At 44.8% G+C, this 23,797-nt stretch overlaps 1 protein-coding gene and 1 pseudogene across 5 annotated transcripts in view; both read right to left on the bottom strand.

The window, feature by feature from the left end:
- Tbxas1 (thromboxane A synthase 1) overlaps window positions 1-23,797 on the bottom strand; it is a 212,159-nt gene that overhangs the window by 99,089 nt on the left and 89,273 nt on the right. The window lies entirely within an intron of this gene.
- LOC147829409 (regulator of chromosome condensation pseudogene) lies at window positions 1,265-22,649 on the bottom strand (annotated as a pseudogene).

The raw sequence follows: 23,797 nt of genomic DNA, 5'->3' as shown, positions 1-23,797 counted from the left end.
CAGTGGCAGAGTGCCCCTGCGTCTGATCCCAGTAATCCAAAAATATTTTTTAAAAAATAGTAAAAAAGAAACACTTTAGGCAATTATATTTTTTAAATATGAAGGTAAAGGGAAGTAAGATTTCTACACATCACTTGAATCATACACTGATAAATTATGCACATTTGTGCAACCACTTATACAATTATACAGGATCTAAAAATTTTAGTAAGTCAAAGTAGAATGCTAAACAATGTTCAAGTAACCCACAAGTTAATAAAAGTGAAACATAAGAGGGAACAAAAGAATATAAATATGTTACTGTATTAAATTATAAATAATATAATAATTAGATAACATGAAAACCTGGAGTTGCCACTAAAGCAGTGCCAAAGAGAAATTTATAGCACTGAATGCTACCTAGAAAAGAGGAAATATCTTAAATGAATAAGCTATGTTCCTACCCCCAAGAAACCAGGAAAAGAAGAACCTCAGCCACGCAGGAAGAAGGAAATAAAAATGATAAAAGCAGAAAGCAATGAAACAAAAACAAACCAATTTAAAAATTAATAAAACAAAAAACTGATTCTTTGAGAAAATCAATGAATTTTATAAACATCTAGCAAGACCAACAGGGATGAAGAGAGAAGATACATCCAAATCAAGAACCGAAGAGATTATCACTGTAGATATGCCAGCCATAAAAAGGATGACTACCAATAGCTTTAGACTGATGCTTTTGAAAACTACTAAGCAATGGACCAATTCCTTGAAAACTACAAATTACTGAAACACTACCAAGATGAGTGAAACAACCTAAAAAATCCTATATTCATAAAAATTTGAATTCATATTTTTAAGTTTCTTGAAAAAGACATCTCCAGGCCCAGATGGTTTCAGTGGAGAATTCTACTAATATTTACAGAAGAACTAATGATAATTTTGTACAAACTCTTCTAAAAAGTAAAAGAGGAGGGAACATTTCCTAACTAAATTTATGAGGACAGTACAATACAAGAACCAGATAAGGTGGTACAAAGAAAGAAAACTATAGATCAGTCTCAGACACAAAAACCTTCAACTGATCAAATCTATCAACGTATAAGAAGAATTACACATTGCAACCAAGTGGTATTTATAGTAGGTACACAAAGAAGTTTCAATATTTTAAAATCATCCAACATAATCCACATCTTAACAGCCTGTAAAAAGACAGGATCAGCCGGGGATTTAACTCAGTTGTTCCACTGCCTGCCCTCTGCCCTGCAAGCACAAGGACCTGAGTTTGATCCCCGGTACCAAAAAAAAAAAAAAAAAAGACAGGATCAGATCTGTTGTTCCAGAAAAATCATTTGACAAAATCCAGTATTTCTTCATGATAAAACTTTCAGAAATAGAAGGAAACTTCTTCACCCTGATAAGAGGCATCTACCAAAAGGCTCCAGGTAACATCCTACTTAGTGGTGAAAAGACTGAGTACTTTTCCCTAAGATTAGACAAGGATATCCACTCTCACTACTCTTACACATGGGGCTGGAAGTTCTTGCCAATATAATAGAAGAAAATAAATAGGAAGCATATAGATAGGAAAGGAATAAAACAGTCTATTTTCATATGCTTGTTCATGGAGAAAACAGGAATTTAAAATGGTTAAAGGATTGAAGACATAACAAAAAATCAATAGCATTTCTACACACTAACAATGAATGTGTGGAAACCAAAATTAAAACACAGTGACATTTACCATGTTTATAGAATTTAAGAGATCCTAAATAAATGGAAAAATTTATCATGTTTTTAGATTGGAAAGCACCATAAAAATGTTAATTTTCCTGGGCTGGGGATTTAGCTCAGTGGTTCCGCCTACTTTGCAAGCCCAAGGTCCTGAGTTTGATCCCCATATCAAAAAAAAGATGTTAATTTTCCCAAAACTGGCCTGCAGGTTTAATGCAATTCTAAAGTCTCAGCAGGAATTTTTATAGGTGTAGATGAGCTTATTTTAAAATATACAGTAAGTCCCTGACTATTCCAGGAGAATGTTCGTAAGTAGGATTGGTTTATAATCCAACAAAATGAGTCTTAAACAGTACACCTGTGAAAGTTTGCAACTCAGATGTTCATAAGTTGGGGACTTACTGTATCCAGAAGATAAAGGACTTAGAATAACGAAATTAATTTTGCAAAAAAGAATGAAATAGAAGCAATCAATATACCAGATCTTGAGACTTGGCCATAGTAGTTAAAACAAGAGTGTGTGGTATGAGGGGAGGGAGGAGAGGGAGACTGTACCTTTACATATGCACAAGGGCACCTGGATAACATCTGCATTAGCTCTTGCAGGAACCAACATCAATCTCCTGGTTTTCAAAATGCACTATAGTTATGAAAGAGGCTACCTCTGGGGGAAGCTGGGTAAAGGCTGCACGGAAGCCCTCTGTATGTCTTGTTTGTTTGTTTGTTGTAGCTCCTCTGACTCTATAATTATTTCAAAATAAAACGTTTTAACAAGTCATCCAGGAGCCCAATAAACTATAAAGCACAGCCCTGTTCCCCACAAAGCCTAATCTACCAGGCCTGGATGGGACCCTAGAAAGCTGCATTTGAACAGGCTCTCAGATCCTACTGAATCTAGGACAGTGGTTTGTAGCTTTGGTGGCTGATGGCTGGTCAAAATCAACCATGGAGCATTCAGAAAATAATGCCTGGCCCCAACCAGGTCTCCCAGACCAGAGTCTCACTGGGTGGGACAGTCACCTGTTACTCTAATAAGCTTCCAGAGGATCCTGATGTGATTGACAGGAAACAGATTGGGGAGCCAAGTAAAAAACCTTGATTTTTATCTAGCCAAAGTTCACATCCATTCTCATTTCCCTAAATTCTTAGATGTAAAAGTAAAGTGTTCATACTATTTGGTAAGATATTTGTATTGATCACATTCCTATCAAAATAATTTTGCACATAATCTGGATTTTAAAAACCACAAAATAAAAGTACATTTCAATGAAAGTTGTCCTTCTAAGTAGTCACCTTGGGAGTTTTTCTTGCTTTTTTCTAGTAGTATTGTTAATGCTAAAAACAATTTTGCAACAATTCCTTTGGAATTGCTTCCGAGCTGGTTTATGAACCTCAAGAGAAAACTGGCCTTATTTTATATGTAAATTGTGTAATCTTGTGAATTTATATTTATAAAAATGCTCATCTGTAGTTTGAGGAGCTTCTGGAAAGATCTTAAGTAGAGAAAAATGTATGTGAAGCCCATCTTGAGCACAGACGGACTTCACATGCATAGTGCATGGGATGAAGCCACTATGATTATCTGCCCACCACATCTTGGGGAGCCCCCATCCCCAATTCCATGTAGCTCTGGAGGAGCTGTCAATTATAGAACTCTGTCCATGTGGTCATGGGGACTTACCAGCCAGGCATCCCATCTCCTTGGCAACCATGACTGGTCCAAGGGGTGCACACGTGACCCAGTCAAGGCCAATCAAGATCCTGCATCGGGATTCCCCCATGGAGCCTGGGGTGACAAGCTCTGTCTTTCTTCTGTAGCTACTAAACTGGGAATATATGGATCTAGGGCCATTGGTGGCCATTTTCCTGCTGTATAGAGAGAAGCTGTCTGTAGCAGGAGCTGAGAGAGACCAGAAGAGATTTAAGACAGACAGAGAGAGTGGCTATGAAGTGCACATTCATGCTCAGGACTCTGCTTTCTATGGCTCTTCATTTGATCCCTCAAGCTTAAGTCACCTGGTCTGTTCTAAGGTTACTTTGACTTTGGTTTCTATCATGTGTATCAAAAGTCCTAGCTAGCATAGTGTTTTTCTCTTCTTCTCCTTATGACTACCTGATGTCATTGTGCCTCTCAAAGCTTACATCCCTATAAGGGCCTGATCTTGGTTTTTTTTTTTTCTTTTTGTAACTGGGATTGAACTCAGGACCTTGTGCTTGCGAGGCAGGCGTGGGCTCCACTGAGCTAAATCCCTGGTCCTGATCTTGGTTTTGTACAGTGGACCTTGACTTACGAACTCAATTCATTTCTTAGGGCTGGTTGTAACTCAAGTTGGTCAGTTTCCTTCAAAGTCTCTCTCTTGTATAATTTTAGGCCACACCTTCTTCCAGGTAGATCTCAGTGTCCTTAGAGAGACATCGGCCCAGGATTTCTCAATTAACCCCACACAGGAAAGGATGTTGTCATGTTCCTTTCAGAACTCTTTAAGGGTTAAATCTGTATCAGACCATCTGGAAGCACAAGCAGCTGGCATTCGGGTCTTAACTGGAGACTTTGGTCATAAGTTAAAACTAAAATTCTGGTTGTAACCCAAGTTGTTCGTAGGTCAGGCCAGTTACAACTCGAAGGTCCACTGTACTTTGGTTTGTGTGATAGTTTGAATGTTCCCACCAAGGCTCGTGTTGAAATTCAATCCTCATGTTGAAGTATTCAGAGGTGGGCCCTTTAAGAGGTTACTAGGTCAGAAGAGTTCTTTCTCATTATCAGATTAGGCCATTCATGGATTAATGGATTAACTGTTTATGTTGAGAATGGATCTGTTATAAAAGGGTGTGGTGGTAGGGCCGGGGATTTAGCTCAGTGGTTCCTTGTGAGCACAAGGTCTCAAGTTCGATCCCTGGTACCAAAAAAAAAAAAAAAAAAAAAAGGGTGTGGTCGCGTATGCTTGTAATCCTAGCACTCAGGAGGCTGAGGCAGGAGGATTGGTATGAGTTCAAGGCTAGCCTGGGCTACATAGTGAGTTCAAGGCTAGCCTGAACTACACAGCAAGACTCTTGTCTCAAAAAACAAAACATAACAAAAAAAACTAATTGGCTGTCTCTTGGAAGCAACCATGTGATGTCCTGGACCACCCCAGGACTCTGGAAGAGTGCTCACCAGCAAGTAAGCCTTCTTCAGATGCAACCCTCCACTGGAGGCCTCCCAGCCTCCAGAGCCAGGAGCTGGACAAACATTTCTTCTTTATAAATTACCCTGTGTGCAGTAGTCACTTATAGCAACAGAACAGGAACTAAGGTGGTATGAGTGCATGGCAATGTCTTCCTGCTGTCTGAGACAGCAGGAGAGCCTAGCAGGTGGGATCCGCAGCCATCGTTCCAGCCATAAACTCCGGAAACTCTGGGCTGCAGCTGAAATATGCAAGTGAAAACCACATAATCTCTGCAGTTTGCTATACCTTTAAATCCTATCATTCTTACAAATTCAAATGGAAATTAAATTATGGTTTTGAATATTAAGTCTGTTCTTTGTAGGGTACAAAGCAACTTCCTAAACCAGTGAAACCAGTGAAATATTTTGATGGGTTGCCAATCTTTCTTGGCATCTTTGAGTCAACAACAACTGTTAGCATTTATTGAGTGCCCACTGTATGCATGTCTTATATTATCTCATTTAATTCTCTTCCAAATGGATGAAGTAGTTATTACACCCACTTTTCAGAGTAGGAAACTGAGACTATGTGTTGTTAAGTAACTTGACCCCAGCCTCAGGCAGAGCTGTCCCCGCCACTGCACATGCTGCCGTCTCCTCTTCTCCCAGGCTGCCTGGCCTCTGGGATGGCTTGGTGCAAGTAGGTGTGCAAGAAAAAGCAGAGAGGCTTCCAGCCCTGCAGATTGTGACTCTAAAGGTGGAAATTTAGGGCAGATTCTTGCTTAATGGACCAGAAAGCCCCAGTCCAATTAAGGAGGTCAGGTCTTGCTCCCCTCTAATCCAAAGTTGTACGTAGACTCCTTTAGGAATAAGAAATCTGTAACTGGTTATTCGTTTATACTTATTTATGCACATAATAATTTGTTTACTCAACTCCAAAGCACCTGGCTGACGAGAAAATGTAGGCAAATCAGGGAGGCATTGTGCAGACAAAAATAACACTTGTTTGACTTGTTTAATTACTGGTTTTCTTTTCTTTCTTTTTTTTTCTTTTTTAAAGCTGACCAGTCAGTTCAACCAAAATAGCACAGCTGGTTTCTGGGGACCAAAGGAGGAGAGACTGTTGGTATTAGTCTGGGGGCTGCCTGGCCTTGTTTCAGAAGGCCTGCCTCTGCCAAAGCTGACCCAGCTAGAAAGATTGTTTGTGGGATAGGGCGGGATCACCCACAGGCACAGACACGTACATAAGTGTGTACAAGTTATACTGTTAAATAGAAAAGTGCATTTTAAAATAGTATGTATGGGGCTGGGGATTTAGCTCAGTGGTTTTGCCGCCTGCTGCGCAAGCGCAAGGACCCGAATTTGATCCCTGGTACCAAAAAAAAAAAAAAAAAGTATGTATGGTTTTGTTAGTAGATAACAGGCAATCTTAGTTGTCTCTGTTGTTGTTTTATTTTGTTTTTTTGAGACAAGGTCTTGCTATGTAGTCCAGGCTGACCTTGAACTCACTATGCAGCCCAGGCTCGCCTTGAAGTGGCAGTTATCCTCCTACCTCAGCCTCCCTAGTGCTGGGATTACAGTTATGTGAACTACACCCTGCTGTAGCCAATCTTAGTATTAATTAATGCATCCAAGAAGTGTTTATTGGGCACATGCTTTGTGCCAGGCATCATGCTGTATCCTGCTGACCAGCTCCTAAAAGTATGGAAGAAGATGTATCAGACAGCTAATAGTACCTGTGTCTGCAGTCAGAAATTGTGGGGCTATTTATTTCTCATGTTATTTATTTCCTGAACATTGCGATTTTGGAACAGGAAAAGGGGGAGGGGAATGTGCCACCGGGTTAGCCCCACTGAGGCTGAGGAGGCAGAGTGAGGCTGGCCGTGCCCCATGCCCTGGCTGGAGGAGCTGGCATCTCAGGGACTCGGCTCCAGGCCTTGTCTTGTGACATAACATCTGGGTCACCTTGAGCAAACCCCAGCCTTCTTCTGCCTGTTTCTCTGATAAAAGAGGCTGTCGAGGGTCAAAGGAGAGCTTTGTTAGCAGGGATGTTGTATGCCAATGAGGGCAGTGACGTTGTCTCCCTAAAAAGCCAGTGGCCCTGCAGCAGAGGGGCTGCCCTGCTGGTGCCCAGGCGGAGATGCGGAGGGTCCTGCTGGAGACTCCCCTCCAAGTCAGCAGGAGGATTAGGAGCCTGCGCATGATGGATGAGAGTCTTCTGATTCTTTCACTGCTGAACACAGAACAATTACGAAGTCCTCACCAGGCTCAGGGAGTTTATTTCCCAGCAGGTGGGAGATGCGCCAGGATAACTGCTGACCTGGCCTCGGTCCCACCTTTGGCCGGGACATAGACCCAAAGGTGCCAGGAAGCTGTGTGGGGTAAGGTGGGTTTATGCTACTGGCAATCACAATTGTGTGTCTAAGGCTCATGATTTCAGGTTTGGGGAAGACAGGAGAGGCCCGGTGCTGGGAGTTCCTGGGCTTACAGGCTCCTCCAGGTGCCCTTTCTGGGCAGCTGCCACAGGGCCGTGGAGAAGAAGCCATGGCCCTGTGAGCCCCAGCGCTCTGCCCTTGCTGGGCTTGTGGTGGCATGGTGCCCTTTCTGGTCCCTATCCAGTCTGTAGTAGGGCCTGAGGTGGAGCTGGCGGATTGGCAGGGCAGACTCAAGCTACCAGGGAGATTTCTTTTTCTGTTGTTGTTTTTTTGGTACCGGGGATTGAACTTGGGTCCTTGCGCTTGCGCAGCAGCCACCGAAACCACTGAGCTAAGTCCCCGGCCCCCAGGGAGACTTCTTGAGGAGCCTGTGACAGGCACAGGGCTCAGAGTCTAGAGTTGCTTTCTCTGAATTCTGTCTGTCACTCTGGACAGGGGTGTCCATCAGCTGCCGTGGAAGCCTCAGGGTGCTCACGCCTGGGGACCCTGCACAGACTGATGGAGCAAGGCAGTCTTTCCCAGACCTTTCCCTCTCAGGGGGACTGCAGCCTATGCAGCGCTTTCTCCTGCCTCTTCAAGCGGGCAGAATCCCTGTCCCCCACTTCCTGTCCCTACCCTTGTGTCAGCCACTCAGAGCTTTATGTCTCAGTCGTTCTGCTCTGTCTTTCTGGTCTGCTGCTTGTCTACCTGGGGTCTCCAACTCAGTGTCTCCACTGAGCACTTGGAGACCTGCAAATCCTAGGCCAGCCCTTGATGGAAGCCCTCCATGGCTTGCAAAGATCTGGCCCTTTGGGGTCTTGGCATGTAGCACATGACACCCTTCACAGTGTGGCCCTGCCTTGCTCTGTACCCTTGTTCCTCTCTATTTCCCAGCACCCTAAGAGCCAGTGCTAAAGATCGATCTGCATCTCCCATGCCCCCCTCAAGCTCTCATTTCTGTGCCTTGTATACACCATTTCCCCTTTCTTGCCTGGTTGACTCCTAGTGGTTCCCCAGCACTGTAAGTTTTTCTTGACTGTCTTTCCATTTGATTTCAAGTACTTTAAACACAGGGACTTCGCCTTATTTATCTTCAATGGCTAGGATTGCCTGTAGTGTCACACAGGCACTAGGAGGTTCCTGGTGTTGATGGCGGTGCTGCCTCTCATGTGGACCACAGCAGTAGCTGCTAACCCACTTCTCTGTCTCCAAACCAAGCCCCATCAAGGCCAAATCCACCTTTTCAAGACAGAAACTGACCATGGGCTCCACTTCCCATGAACACTAATGACTCTCCATTATTTGAAATGACAGGCTGCAGCTTCTTGATGTACCCAGGGGCCCTTCTTGGACCAATTTCCAGACTTTCTCAGTTCACAGCATCCTTAGTGACTCAATAATCTTTACACTATCCCTTAGCCAAAGAAGTACTCAATGGTCTCATTTTTCAATAGTTTCCTACAAACAATGAATATTCATGGTCTAACAACTTGGTGAACATTTGAAAAACACGTGCATGCAAATTTGAAGCAATTCTCATAGAGATGGACAGATGTCGCTGTATTTTTCATGAATATGTACGATGTCCCAGGAAGCCCCCTGAATTCACTGTGGCCTGCTCGGGTGCCTCACAGTTTGGAAAACACAGCCTTTCCTTCTTGCTCTTAAAGTTATCTGTGGGGTCTTTAGATTTTCCATCATTCTCCATACCCCATTCTTTTGCACAGATCTTCCCTCTAAAGTGGCAGTCTCCTGCTCTTTAGCGTGGAAAACCCTCTGGGCCATTGGGTCACCTGTCCCATCTTCTGTGGAGCTGTCTTGGATCCTTCACTCTTGGCGGTTTCCAAGGAGCTGGGTGCATTTCACTCTTGATCTGCATCACACTGTTTGTTTATCAGCAGCCTTCTCACTGCTCTGAGTTTTTTGAGGACAGACCCTTGATGTCCCTGTTCCTGCCCCTGGAGGACTTGAAGCCAAACATGAGACCTCACAACTTTTTCCTCTTTTCTCACATGTATCCTACAATCTCAAAGCCATTCTGTCCCTGGCCTCTCTCTAACTCTTGGGACCACTGTGTCTACTGCACTCCCACCTCCCTGGAGAGGTGTCACCTGTCACCTGGGTGTGTACCTTTGTGGCCCACACACAGCATGAGTCCCATGTCTAGCAGGGCGGAGTCACTCACTGGTTGCTGAACACACAAGACCCCCACATCTCCCTGACTCCAGTCCTAAGATTTCATCTGAATCAGCTCCCATGGTAGTGACATGGAGATTATCTGTCACCCAGGCCTCCCTTCAGAGAAGGACTTGCTGTCCAGCTGCTGTCCAGATCCTTTGGTATTGGTTTTGGCTGTAAGGAGCCCCATTACTTTAGGGGACCCCCTTCCTGGGGAAGGCATCCAGGACTGAGCTATGTAGGGGGTGGGAGTTGTCATTACATCCTGTGGGAGGATGATTATCAGCTTCTAAAAGCCAGCCTGCAACACATGGCTCTAACAAGTCAAAAGTTACTAGCAAAAATGATATTGATAAATGTCTTGTTATGACTTAGATCAAAAATGTCCCCCCAGAGTATCATATGTTTGGAAAATGATTGAATCATCTTCAGTGGATTCATCCATTGATGAGCTGCATGTGCTGACAGAAGGTAGGGCCTGGTTGGAGGTGGTCATGGGTGCAGCTTGGAAGGGTGGGTTCTTGTGCTGAGCTCCTCCTTTCTCTCTCTGCTTCCTGGCTGCCATGAGGTGAGCAGCTTTCCTCCGCCAGTCCCTTCTACCATGCTGATTCTGCCTTGGAGTGAGGTAACCGTGGACTAAATCTTCTGAAACATGAGCCAAAATAAACCACTTCTCCTTTAATGCCGGTGTCAGGAACTTTGTCCTAGCAGCAGGAAGTGACTAATGTATATCCTCAGCCTGACAACCATGACTTTGCAACATGTAATGGCAGTGGGCCAACCCATTTCTGTCTCTCTCCAACTGTCAGCTTCCCTCACCCTCCATACCTTAAATTGTTCTTACTGGGTGGGATGCCCTTGGCTGTCCCCTCTTCTTACACTCTTTCCCCTTATTCACCCTTCAAAACCAAGCTCAACTTCCTCCTCCTCCTCTTAGAAGCAGTCTTTGCCTTCATGGACCGTGATCCAACCCAATTCATGGCTGTGGATTACTTGTTCTGCTCAAAGAGTAGCTGACCACTTCTTACCTGGATTTCTTGTGCAACTTGGCTTATGTATGTCTTGTTCTAAATTAGACGTCAACTTTCTTTGGGAAAGGGGGCATGAGTGGTTCTTGTGGAGGGGAGCGGTGGTCTCTGCCACTGCCATCAGCTTGTTGCTATAAATGGAGCAAAGATCACAATAGCTGTTGTGTGGACCATGTCCAGAGCCAGGCAGGAAGGATGCCCCTTGACACAGGGCAACTGTGCCCTCTGTCTTTGTGCCACTGGAAGACACGGGCACAGACCTGGGAGCATGGGCACCGTCATGATGATGGGAGGAGGGAAACCATCCCAGAATAAGCAGAGAATTGATGGTAGAAAGAGCATTGCATTTGGAGTCAGGACTTGGTCGCACTGGGCCAAACCCCTGAGTGTCTGTGCCACTGCCCTACTCCTGGTAGATTTCCCAAGTGTCAGGTAAAAAAACAGCTTTCACTAGCCCCCTTGGGGACTTTCATGCCTACTGCTGGGACTGTGCATGGTTGGTCCCTAGGTTGGTTTCTGAGTGTGACACAGGGCGTTCGTGAGGACTTGGCCCCCCCCCATCACACAAGCTAGCCTGAGAGGGGCCAGAGAGCCATGGTTCTACCAGTGGGGTCCCCAGGAAAGAGGAGGCCCTGCTATGATTCCCTGCCCTGCTATGATTCCCCACCCTGCCCTGACCTCACACCATCTGTGGCACGCTTGCCTAGCCACTGCAGCCACAGCCACAGAAAACATACACAGTGCTCCCTCTGTGAAGGACAGGGGCTGCTGCCATGGCCTGGCCTGCAGATGGTACCAAGGTGTCCCCAGGATGCTGTGCAGAAAAGACCCCAGCCTGGCAGCCAGGAGACACAGGTCCAAGGATGCTGTATGTCTCCCGAGTCCTGGCCACAGGGCAGCTGCTCTCTGTGCTTTCTGGAAGGAGGCAGAAAGATGGGCTCCCCACAGCCCTCGGAGTCTTCATCTGGAAGATGGAGTGGTCCTTCTCATCCTAGTGACTTATGGCTGTATTAACCTACAGTAAAGCTTTCTTCAAAACAGAGCTCTGGCTGCAGGAGAGATTGGGCAGCAAGGGGGAAAACTATCCAAAACAAACCTATAACGATAAACCTCCCTCCTCTATTGAATATACCCGCCCATTTAATTTATTCAGTTAATAAAACTTATTCCCCAGAGGGGGACAGGCAGAGGTAAGCTGCAAACCAATCTGCCTGTGTGAGTAGGGGTATATATATATATCTCATAACAATAAAAAAGGAGTAATTAAGAGATGTATTGAAGTGTGTAGAAATCCTGAAGGACATCAAAGATTCCAATTCAACTTACTGTCCTTGGTGCAAATTTAATTCAATCGGGAATAGATAAATAAAAATAAAGAAAAAACAAATTCAGAACAGATGTTAGGCAAGCAATTTTTTTCACAGTGAGAATCATAAACATGAAGAACAGCCTATAAGGCGAAGTTGTTGATGCAAACCAGCATCAAGCTACTAAATAAATAGTTGGATGGCACCACAGGGACAAAGAGACATTAAAATAGTCATAGAGCTGTCCCTGAATATTTTCGCCTACACATTATGCCCAGGCATATATATTCTAGGGTTTGGGAGGGAAGGGTGTGAGTGTGTGTGTGTGTGTGTGTGTGTGTGTGTACCCAACTGCACAGATTACATGCAAGACATATATTTGTGTGAGAGTAAGTGACATTTGGTCACTTCTCTTCAGATGATGTTTAGATGCAGAAAATGAACAGAGGCCAGGGAGGAACCTCAGGACTGCAGAAAGAACGTGTTGTCCTGAGCTAGATATCAGAAAGCCCAAGGTGTGACACTGAAGAAAGGAATATGTAACAGCCAAAGAATTTCAGATGCAGTTGGGGAGAAACAAGAGACAGCAAGGAAATTCAAACACAGATCATAGAGACTCAGGCATAGGAGCTGATCATTCCAGCCCCTGCCCCTGTTCCATAGCTAGGAAAGTGAGGTGTGAAGAGCGCAGGTACCTAATGATACATAGTTTGCAAGGACACATGTCACTTCCTCAGAGCCACTGCTCACCCGGGAAGGGTGCCCGGGCAGGGGTTCCCAGAGACTCAGAGGAAAGCCCCCCTCCAAGCTGGTGGTGTCAGGAGCTCTGAAATCAGCAATCATCTGGGGATGCCAGCTGGCTGGTCTGAGACCCAGGCCAGAGGAGCCAAGGAATCAGTCAGAACCCCTGCGCCTGAGATGCTCTGCACCCCTTTGGGCCTTGCATCAGCTGTGGGGAGACAAGTGCTCGCATGTATTTTCAAGGGGAGGAAGATGGTGAGGAGCTTCATTCTCATTCCATAGCTAGGAAAAGCTGAGCCAAGCCCAGAAACCAGATCTGGCTTCTAATCCAGTGCACCTTCTGGTGCCCCTAAGAGTTAGGCTATGGGCAGTGGCAGCCCAAGAAGAAGCCAGTTGACAATGTGGGTGAAGAGGACCCAACTGGTGTTGGGAGAGTGTATCCTTCAGCTTGTATCCTTCTGCTTTCCTTTGGATCCCAAGATGGCCTTTCATGGTATAAATCAATTTGTGTTATCTGGACTAACTACTGATGAGGATGATTCTGGACCCTCCTCCCTCAAATCTTGATTTTTTTTTTTTTTGGTACCGGGGATTGAACTCAGGTCCTTGTGCTTGCACGGCAGATGGCGAAACCACTGAGCTAAATCCCTGGCCCCAAATTTTGATTTTTTTTTTTTGGTACCGGGGATCGAACTTGGGACCTTGCACTTTTGAGGCAGGCGCTGAAACCACTGAGCTAAATCCCCAGCCCCAAATTTTGATTTTTAAGAGATACTTTTCCCTATTCCTTTCATTTGTTTCCCAGAAAATAATAGCACTTATCAAAATTAGCAAAATAACAAGGTCTTCCTGTTTGAAGTTTCCTTAGGGACAAATTTGCCATGAAGCACATGTACTGAGAGACAGTTAATTTAGTCACTCAACAAATACTTACTGAGCACCTGATATGTGTCAGCCACTGTTCTAGACATGAGGAATACCAGCATGAACAAGAGACAAAGCTCCTGTCCTCATTGAATATGCGTTCTATCCGGAGAGCAGGACAATGAACAACTAATTGTATAATCTGTTGTCAAAGCAGATGTGCTGATAATGCATGAGTACTTAAGAGTATCTAAGGAACAACAGGAAGAGCCAGTGGAACGGGAGATCATTGGGTTAATAAAGAGGACCCAAACAACCCTGCTCACACTTCTTACTAACCATGTGCCTTCTCATTTTAAGGTTGCTCGTCTTTCTGTATAAATTGAGGGTAAGATGATCAGGCCAGCTGTACTTGAAGTGTTTTGGCAAGGTTGCATGAGATACTACAAACGGAAGGATATGCCCTACACAGAGTGTAAGAAAATGCTTGTGGATTATTAACATTTGATATGTAAATGGCCCTAAGGAATGAAGATATATATCTTTTACAGTCATAAAAGCAAAAGAGATAGCTCATAGAGTTCTCTCCCAGGCCCATAAGGGCCCCCAAAAGGATGTCCACAGCAGGGTTGTTTGCTGAAGACCACTCTTCTTTGGGTCTCTTCTTTGGGGGCACTGGACAGATAAGGAAGATATAGGTGTTAAGCAATAGTTAGAAGCAACAAATCTGATGGGCACGCAGCAACATGATCCTTAGAGCTTGATATGGAGGTTCCCCCTCAAAGCTGCATATGTTCAGGGGTGGGGCTTGTGGAAGGTAGTTGGATTATGGGAAGCTACAGCTGGCTTGGTTTTGGAGGTGGAAGAGGTGGGTCACTGGGGGTGTGACCCAGGAGGGTGGGTCTCCCCTCTGGTTCTTCCCTTGACTCCCTGGTTTCTGGGTGCCATGATGTGAGCAGCTTTTCCTCTGCCAGGCCCCTCTAGCATGCTGTTTCTTCTTTGGAGCTATTGAACCATGGACTGAAACCTCTAAAAAATGTTAGCCCAAATAAACCTGTCCTCCTTGAAACTGCAGGTATTGTGTCTCAACAATGAGAAAAGCGACTAAGACAGTGATGGATCTTGAAAGCACAGAACTAAATGAAAAACTGAAAGCACAGAAAAACTAAGGCATAATGTGCGAGCTATGATATAAGATAAAGATGGCATAAGCTAAAGATAATTCACAACATGATGATATACAGTTTGTGAGAACACAGACAAGATACACACTAACTACCATGGAATTGTTGACTGTTGGGGATGGGAAAGGGAATAAGAGAAAGCAGTAGGGTTCAAAGGGAATGAACAAACAAGCCAAGCCTACAGCAGTACTTGCCAGCCTCCCCTTTATCCCGCAAAATAAAAATATAATAAAATAAAATATAAACTATGAATAAAAGCAAAATAATTGCTGGGTAACTGGCTATAATGTTGATAATTCACACTGGAGAAGTAACTATGCTCATCAATGCTTGTTTCCTTATGTGGATGTCTTTTTTTTTTATTCTGCTCTGTTGATGGGAAAAAGGCAGGAGACGACACAGTGTTCAGGAGAGGCGGGGAGAAGCTGCTGGAATCTGGAGCTATCTCTGTTTCCCTGTTCAGAGAGGGAAGCTGGGGGCCAGGCCTTCACAGGCTTCGTCAGCTCTGTTCCTTGTCCTTGACCAGTAAGACTGTGTGCTGGCCCCCGCTGGACACAGGTAAGCCCACACAGTTCTCCAGCTGTGCCAGTCATCTCCACGGGGCTCCAGGCATCGTCGTCCTGCCCTGTGCCCAGCTGGTAGCTGGTGCCCATGCCCCAGGAAAAAACACGGCCATCCTTGGTCACAGCATACCCCACAGAGGCCCCACAGGCCCCCGAGGAGACACAGGGCAGTCTGGAGATGACGGTAGGTACGCTCCTCTCCTCTGCACCCTTGCCAAGGCCCAGCTGCCCATACTCAGCCCGGCCCAGGCTGTACGCTTTTCCTTCTGAATCCATGCAGACTGTATGGTGCTGGCCACCAGAGAAGCCTACCCAGGACTTGGTGGAATTCTTGAAGGATGTCAAGTTCTGTGGTACGAAGCATGATTCTGTGCCTGGTGTTCCAAGCTGATGGTAGTTGGAGAGGCTGAAGCCATATATGTGGCCCTCGTGGGAGATGCCAAAAGTGAAATAGGCACCACAGAAGGCATCTTGGAGCCTCACATAGCCTCGGCTTCCCCGGGATTTGAGCATCACACACCTGGGGACAAGGAGTCATTCAAGACCCTTCCGGCCACCATGGTTGGCAAATAACTCAGGCACATGCCCCAGCTGGCCCTGCTCCTCACAAGCCAAGGTGTAGAGGTCGCCATCAATTGTCAGTGTTACCAAGTGGTCATGTCCTGAGGCTACCTTCACCACGGGCACATCCAGCTCCACTGGCACGGGCAGCATACTCTTCTTCATGGGCTCCAACAGCCCAATGACACTGTTATTATCCTGAAAGGAGCCCCAAAGGAAGACATGGCCATCCTCAGGGAGGGCTGCTGTGTGGCTGCCTCCTGCTGACACCTGTACCACCTTCTCTTGCAGTTCCACTTTTCCGGGAGCCATCTCTGAGCCTTCCACTGATGTGTCCCTTCCCAGGGCACCTTCATCGCTGCAGCCAAAGGAGTAGATCTGGATACTTTTGCTGAGACACACGGTGTGCATGCCCCCAGCCTCAGCCTGAACCAGCTCCTCCACAATGGGCACCAGGGCTGGCTTCTTCTTCTCCAACACATTCTCACCCGGTCCCAGCTGGCCCACATCTCCCTGGCCCAGCGTCAGCACTACCCCTGCTTCTGTATGGTGAGACCTGTGTGAGACTTTCACTCTTTTGCTTTTGGGGGCAGCATCTTCTGGGGGTGATGTTCTCTTAGCTATGTGCTTGGGTGCCATCTTTGTGTCCTGAAAAGCCCAGCCACACACTACATGTCAGAAATTGCAAACATTTTCCCCTGCCAATACGAAATTCTTATTTAAAAAAACTCAAACTAGGGGCTGGGGATACAGCTCAGTGGCGCCTCACCTGCCTGGCAAGTGGTAAGTTCCCAAGTTCAATTTCCAGTACCAAAAAACCTTCCCAAAACAACAAAAAAAAACCCTCAAACTGAACAATGAATGCATAAAAATAAGTTCCACAAAAATTTTTTTTCCTTTTTGGTACCAGGGAGTGAACCCAGGGTCTTTTACATCCCCAGCCCTTTTTTGATTTTTGAGACAATGTTTCCATAAATTGCACAGGCTGGGCTAGAACCTGCAATCATCCTTCTGCCTCACCTTATTAGAATGCAGGAATGACAGGCATGCACCACCATGTCTAGCAACTTCTGTAAATATGCTCCATAACATTAAAAAATAAAGGAAAGAAGGTGTGGTAGTGATGCCTGTAATCCTGTCACTCTGGGAGGCTGAGGTAGGAGGGTTGCAAGTTCAAACCCAGCCTGGGCAATTTAGCAATTTATAAGACCTTACCTCAAAAATTAAAAAGGGAGGATGGAGTCTAGGGATGTGGCTCAGTGCAAAGGCCCTGAGTTCAATCTCTGAACCACCATAAATAAAGGGCTGGGGATGTAGCTCAGTGCGAAGGCCCTAAGTTCAATCCCCAGTATCATAAAAATAAATAAAATAGGCCTGGGCGTGTGGCATAGAAAACTTATGTGGAATTCTTTAGGAGTGAGTATTAGATCTGTGTGTTTTCTCAAAGCTTTTTTCCATATTTGAGTCCCAAGAGGTATTCTGGAAAACAAAAACTGTCCTGTGGTCAAATAAACACTACCTCTCACTTTCTCTCTTGGAGACTGTCCAAGCACATGAAAGGTGCTGAGACACCTACAATAAAGACACCTGTGTTCTTTGACTAACTCCATTTGACTAAGGGGACTCTCCCCTTTTATTTTTCCTGTAACTATTATTATTGGTGGTGGAGATGGTCCAAAGAACACACTGTGGGAAATACCACATTAGATTGTTGAAGAGTAAGAGGCAGAAGACTCCAGATTCCAAGCACACCCTGCAACGCACATTCCCCCTTCCCTTCCTCATGCAGCTTCCTCATGACCCTTAGGGTGCTTGGTTCCTAAGTCACCTTGCATCCAGTGTCTCACTGGCAGTTCTGCTATGGTCTGAGTATTTGTGTCCTGCCCAATTCATATGTTACCCTTGTAATCCCCAAGGTAGTGATAGTGGGAGGTGGGACCTTCTGAAAATGATTAGTTCAAGAGGGCACAACCCTTTTGAATGGAATTAGTGCCAGGGGAGCTCTTCGCCTATCCCACCACGTGAGATAGTGAGACACAGTGAGAAGGTGCCAGCTATGAAGCAGAAAGCTGGCTCTCCTCAGACACGAATCTATCAGTGGCTTGATGTTGGACTTCTTAGACTCCAGAACCATGAGAGATAAAATTCTGTGGTTCATAAGTTACCCAGTTTAGTGGATGAAGACAAGCTCCAACTGATTGTAGTGAAGGTGAAACTGCTTTTTTCCTTTGCCATGTTTGACTTCCTTGTTCTGGTGGAATCACCACTTTGCCTTCAGAACTCAAGGCAGAACTGTTTCAGAGAGTTGCAAGAATGACCGGATAAATGTGTTCAAGGAGAGGGGGAGGATTTCAGGGGGGATTAATGACAAGGTGTCTTTCATTGTAGTAATTTTTTTTAAATGTAAAGGTTCACTATATATTTTGATCATACCTCCTACAGGCCTGGGACACTTCTCCACACCCCCACCATCTCTCCTCTTCTTAGATAGATACGGACCCAGTTAACCTCTCTCACAGAGCACATGCTTGGTACAGGTACTGTGGGGGTACATAAGAGGGCCCTTTGTGTACAGTCACAAAGCTGGAACAAGTGCCAGCAAAGAGCCAAAAGACTGTGTGAAAGAAACCCAAACTAATGAAGAAGCTACCACCTACAAGGACATGATCTTGACAAATCACCTGCATTGGGAAGCCCAGAGATTGAAGGTCTGGTTCCAGGGAAAGGTGGAAAAATGGAAAGCCCATGGCCAGAAAACAGAAGTCAGACCCACTCCTGGACAGAGAGGAGGAAATTTATGTGAGATGCAAAGGCCACAGAGAGCTGGTGGGAAAGAGGAGACTTGAAGGAGTGAAGGCAGGATGGAAAAGCAGACACATAAATTGCAAAGGGTTTGGCAGAGCGGAGTGAGATAAGAGAAGGAGCTCGGGGCGGGGGGGGACTGCTGGAAATTTATTAAAACAAACTGAATTTATGGTGCAGTGCAAGCATTTGTTGCTAATGGGGCTGTTTTGGTAAAAAATGTGCTCACTGGCTCACAGCCAACAGGAAGTTGGGGGCAGGATCACTAGGGTCATATATTCCAACAAAGTGTGTGGCTCACATTGACCAGTCAGGTTCCAGAGTGTGAGGATGAGGGCAAACTTCATCTGCAGTTCACTCTCAAGATTTGAAAACAAGAAAACAGCCACCTAATCATGGTAAAAAGGGAACCATAAAGCCTTGCTATAAAATGTCTTCTAAATATGAAATGACAGGGTGACTATGTAAAACAGCAGAGTAGTTCTGCAAAAAAATAATTTAAAAAATAGAATTACTATCTGATAGAGCAGGGTCTTGAAGATTTACTTGCATATCCACAGTCATAGCTATGTGATTCACAATAGACAAAAGATAGAAACAACCCAAGTGCCCATCGACAGATGAATGGATAGGCAAAACATGGGTGCACATCCTATGGAATACTATTCAGCCATAAAAAGAGGGAAATTCTGACAATGCTCCAAGATGGATCAACCTTGAGGATATCACATTAAATGAAATAAGACAAATGCTGTTTGATTACACTTCCATGAGGTCTGTAGAACAGTCAAAGAAATGGGAAGTAGCATGGTAGTTGCCAAGGACTGAGGGTGGAGAGGGGAATTGAGAGTTACTATTTAATGGGGACAACGTTTCTGTTTTGCAAGATGAGAACACTTTGGAGATGCGTGGTGCTGATGGTTGCGCAGCATTGTGAATGTACTCAATGCCACTAAACTATGCCAAAAATTGGGTAGGGTGGTAAATTTTGTGTTGTTTTACCTCAATAAAGAAATGTCTTTCAGCCAAATGTCCTTCGTGTCATCCTCACTACCTGGATCAGACTAAGAAGCTGGGACCATCAATCCCACATCCATGGATCATATTGTCCCTCCTGCTGGCCAGCTGTGCACCCATGAAGGTCCATTCCACCGAGTCAAATGAAACCTTTATCCTGTGGTTGTCACTTGTGGTTTCTTGGGCTCTTGTGGCCTGTTAGGGACTCATTGGCAGGTAAAGACTTGGAGGAGAGCAGAATTCAGAGTGCCAAGAGCCCACATCTTAGTGGGCTCTCAGCTGTGGAGGTCAAAGAGTGGAGGCTTCTTGCTCCTGGATGGTCTGAGGATCACAACTCCTAAGACTTAAGCGAAGAGCTAAGACTGCTGGGATCTTTTGGAAGAATCCAGTAGCCAGGTTCATCATCAGGCACCAACTGTGGTCTGGTAGAGAAAGAGAGAGGACTCGAAGAGTTACAGACAGGCTCCAAAGGAAAGTGGAAGATCCATTCAGCAGCTACCTCTTTGCTGGCTAATACGTTCCCTTGGAAACGGTCCTACTGTGGGGGGCAGAAGTGTCAGTTCAGTACCTGGAAGCGCACTTCTGCTGCAGCCTGAATAGCACCCAGAGGTGCTGCAGGGTGTGGTAGCATAAAAGACCACAGTCACCATGTGATAACAGGCTACAAACCAGCCATAAGATCAGGGCAAAGGTTCCTAGGTTCCTTTTTATGAAAGGGCAAAAGTAGAATCATCTGCTAACGGTGCCTCCTTCACAGTTAACGTGGGGACCCTGGAAAACGTGTCAGAGAGTCAAACCTTTATATGCAGGCCAATAAACAGAGAGCCAGACCCAGGTGGAGAGAATCTGTGGGTTGCAAAATCTTGCAGTTTGAGGGTGATGTGGGGGAGACCTAGTTAGGAACATGGACTTGAGATGTGAAGGATAATCAAGGAACTTATTTTAGTAGCTAAGTTTCTATTATCTGCCCCAGGCGTGCAGGCTTCATAAAACTTGGTGGTGTCTTGCTAGGGAATTACTTCGTGTGCAGAGCTGTAGAAATGTTATACATAAGACTGATCAGGAATAATTGGAATGCATAGTAAACAACCCAACCTCTAAAAGATTTAAGAGTCCTTAGGAAGGAAAGAGAATGCATTCCATTAAAAAATGAATTTCGATTATTCAGAATTTAGTAGAATTTAAATGTGTGTGGTGGCATATGTCTTTTTTATTTGAGTGTTTACACTTAATATCTGCAGTTGATTTGGTTTTAGATGTCGAGGTTCCATAGTTTTCATTTTACCCTAGGTCTTAGTTATTTCCCTCACTGCTGGGATAGTACATGACACCTGCAACCTAAGGGAGGAGATGTTTATTTTGGCCCACAGTTTGTACAGGTTTCAGTTCATAGTTGGCTGGCTCTAAGGCAGGGCAACATGGCAGAGGGGCATAATGGAGGAGAGCTGCTCATGGCATGGTGGACAGGAAGCAGAGAGAATCAAGGGAGGAGCTAGAGAGGGAGATTAACCCTTCTGTCATGAACCCAGTGACCCATATATTCTAACCAGGCCCCACCTCCCCACAGCAAGCCAGCTTTAGTGCCACCATAATCCAGTCACCCTCCACCAGCCCCACCTCTGAGTGCATGGAGACTTGGGGGACATCTAGGCAGAAATCATAACATCCTATGTGAACAAAAAGATTTAGAACTGGTTCTTCAGTTAATGAAGGGTTTCAGAGAACTTGAAACTTGTCTCTGCTTATAAAATAGTGATCAAAAAGGAACTTTAAGATAGATGTGATTGGGTGTTTTTGAGTTGCTTTAAAATTATGAAATCAAAGATGGCATGTCATCCTTTTTAGATAGGGATATTGTTTGAATTCTCAATTAATTCAAGCTAAGAGCTAAAAGAATTGAGTAAATGTGTAATTTTTGAGATTGTCTGTGCAAAGGAGTTCTTGACAGAAGATATATGCATAAATCCATGTGTTATCAGAACTTACTTCCAGAAGAGAGAATCCTTGACAGATGTCCCAGTGATTCATGGCTATGTTACATAACTCTATTATGCATTTTGGGTTGAACAACTTGGATTTGTTGCAGGTACAATTCAATTAAATATGGAATTTTTGATTCAAACTTATTAGCTAGAGATAGAGCTTTTATGCAATTTTAATGTGAGACATTCTATTATTTGGGAACACATCTGTGCAGGTTGTCATTTGGGGGATAAAGAAGTAATTGATGCCATATTTGATTGTCACCGGTACTGAATGAACTCCCTCCCACCTTGAACCTGATAGACTGTTGTTCTCAGAGGTGGATTTTAAATCTAAGTATCAAGGGGTGTGAAAGTAAAAATCTGTGGCCAACTCCCCAGCCTTTGAACCTTCCATTCTTCCCTGCTAGCGCTCTGTACCCACCTACAGTATGGGCACTAGACCAGAAGCTGGAACAAGCCACAGCCCTGCACTCTGAGGCTAGCTTCCTTGGCCCAGACCTTGTCCAGCCAGAGTAGACCTTTCTGCCCACCAAGTAATGCTGGTATCTGAGTCTGGGCTTACATAGTGCTCTGGATCTTAGAACTGAATGTCTACACCTGATTTGTCCCCAGGCCTCCGAGGCCCTGCTTGTGTTCCCATTAGACTCCATTTTCTGGGCTCAGAGGCTTCCCAGGTTGCTAAGCCAGCTCCTAGTTGGGCCCTAATGTCCAAGACAGGCCTCCAACAGCTGCTCCAGTAGGATGCCTGACTATTGTCAATAAGGGCTGCTTTCTCCTGACTGTCCACATTGGCCAGTGTTTGCCAGCTTTTACCCTTTAAACATTGTGCTTTACCCAGTACCTGAAATCAGCTCTGTCCACAGCCCAGCCTGTTTTCCACACCTAGCTTGCCCCATGAATGGGGCAGTTTCTAGACCCTTCCTTCTTGTTGCCTTATCCCCAAGGAGTGCATATTCAGCTGGCCATTGCTCTCTGTGATAGGCTATTACCATGAATTCTTTAGACACAAAGGGTGATTGAAAAATATGCTATGTATATAAAATTTTAAAATGTATTATAGTAAAAAACACTGTGACATTAACCCCCCTCAGAATGCTCCCCTTGCTTTGAACATACTTATCCCATTACCTGGCTACATTTTTTTTTCTTTTTTGTGGGGCGGGGGGGGGGGGGTGTCCTTGCGCTTGTGAGGCAGGTGGTGGAACCATTGAGCTAAATCCCCAGCCCTATCTGGCCTCACTTTGAAGAAGTTCTGGAAGTCTTTTTTTTTGGTACCGGGGATCAAACTTGGGTCCTTGCACTTACGCAGCAGGCGGCGAAACCACTGAGCTAAATCCCCAGCCCCTTGGAAGTCTTTTTTTGGAAGTGTCTTAATAAGGATACTTTATAAGACATGCACAAAAATAAAATAAATGTTACGGCCAGTTGCCATATAATGGTAAAGCAGGCTCATAAAAACATGATGCTATGTCCTCATCCATCGTTTTCACCAGATCTGTCACTAAGTGACTCCTGGTTCTTCCCCAAAATAAAAAATGATCATAAAGTGTAAATATTTTGAATAGATTCAGGACATTGACCAGCCACAACTGTGCGATTAAAGACATGCAGGAAAGAAGACTTCCAGAACTGCTGTAGAAAGTGGTATGAATGATGGGATAAGTGTGTTCTTGCATATCCTGCAGCTGTCAACAATGGACTTTTACTGACTTGGTCAGAGGATTCTCAGAACTTTAAACTCTCATTGGGCAAACACAAGGCCTTAAGACAATTTTCAAGAATGGGTGTTGAATTTTATTGAATGCTTTTTCTGCATCTATTGAGATGATCACATGGTTTTTGTCCTTGGCTCTGTTAATATAATGTATTACATTTACTGATTTACAGATGTTGAACCATCCTTGCATCCCTGGCATAAATTCGACTTGGTCAGGGTGTGTGATCTTCTTGATGACCCTCTGTATTCTGTTTGCCAGTATCTTATTGAGGATTTTTGCATCTATGCTCATTAGGTAGATTGGCCTGTAGTATCTTTTTCGGTTGGGTCACTCCTTATTTTGGAATCAAAGTAACCCTTACTTCCAGGAATGAATTTGGAAGTATTGCTTTCTTTTCAGTTTCATTGAAAAGTTTAAAAAGTAGTGGCAATAGTTCTTCTCTAAATGTCTTGGAGAATTCAGCAGTGAAGCCATCAGGACCTGGGCTTTTCTTTGTTGGTAAATGTTTTTATTACATTTTCAATTTCACTGATTGTAATTGGGATGTTTAGAATTTTTGTATCTTCTTCATTCAACT

This window comes from Heterocephalus glaber, unplaced genomic scaffold, assembly GCF_053883595.1.
Source record: "Heterocephalus glaber isolate CG9 unplaced genomic scaffold, H.glaber_assembly_v1.0 deba00000621, whole genome shotgun sequence".
NCBI lineage: Eukaryota > Metazoa > Chordata > Mammalia > Rodentia > Bathyergidae > Heterocephalus > Heterocephalus glaber.
The sequence above is the reverse complement of the archived record's forward strand: the minus strand, read 5'-3'. Positions and strand labels throughout refer to the sequence as shown.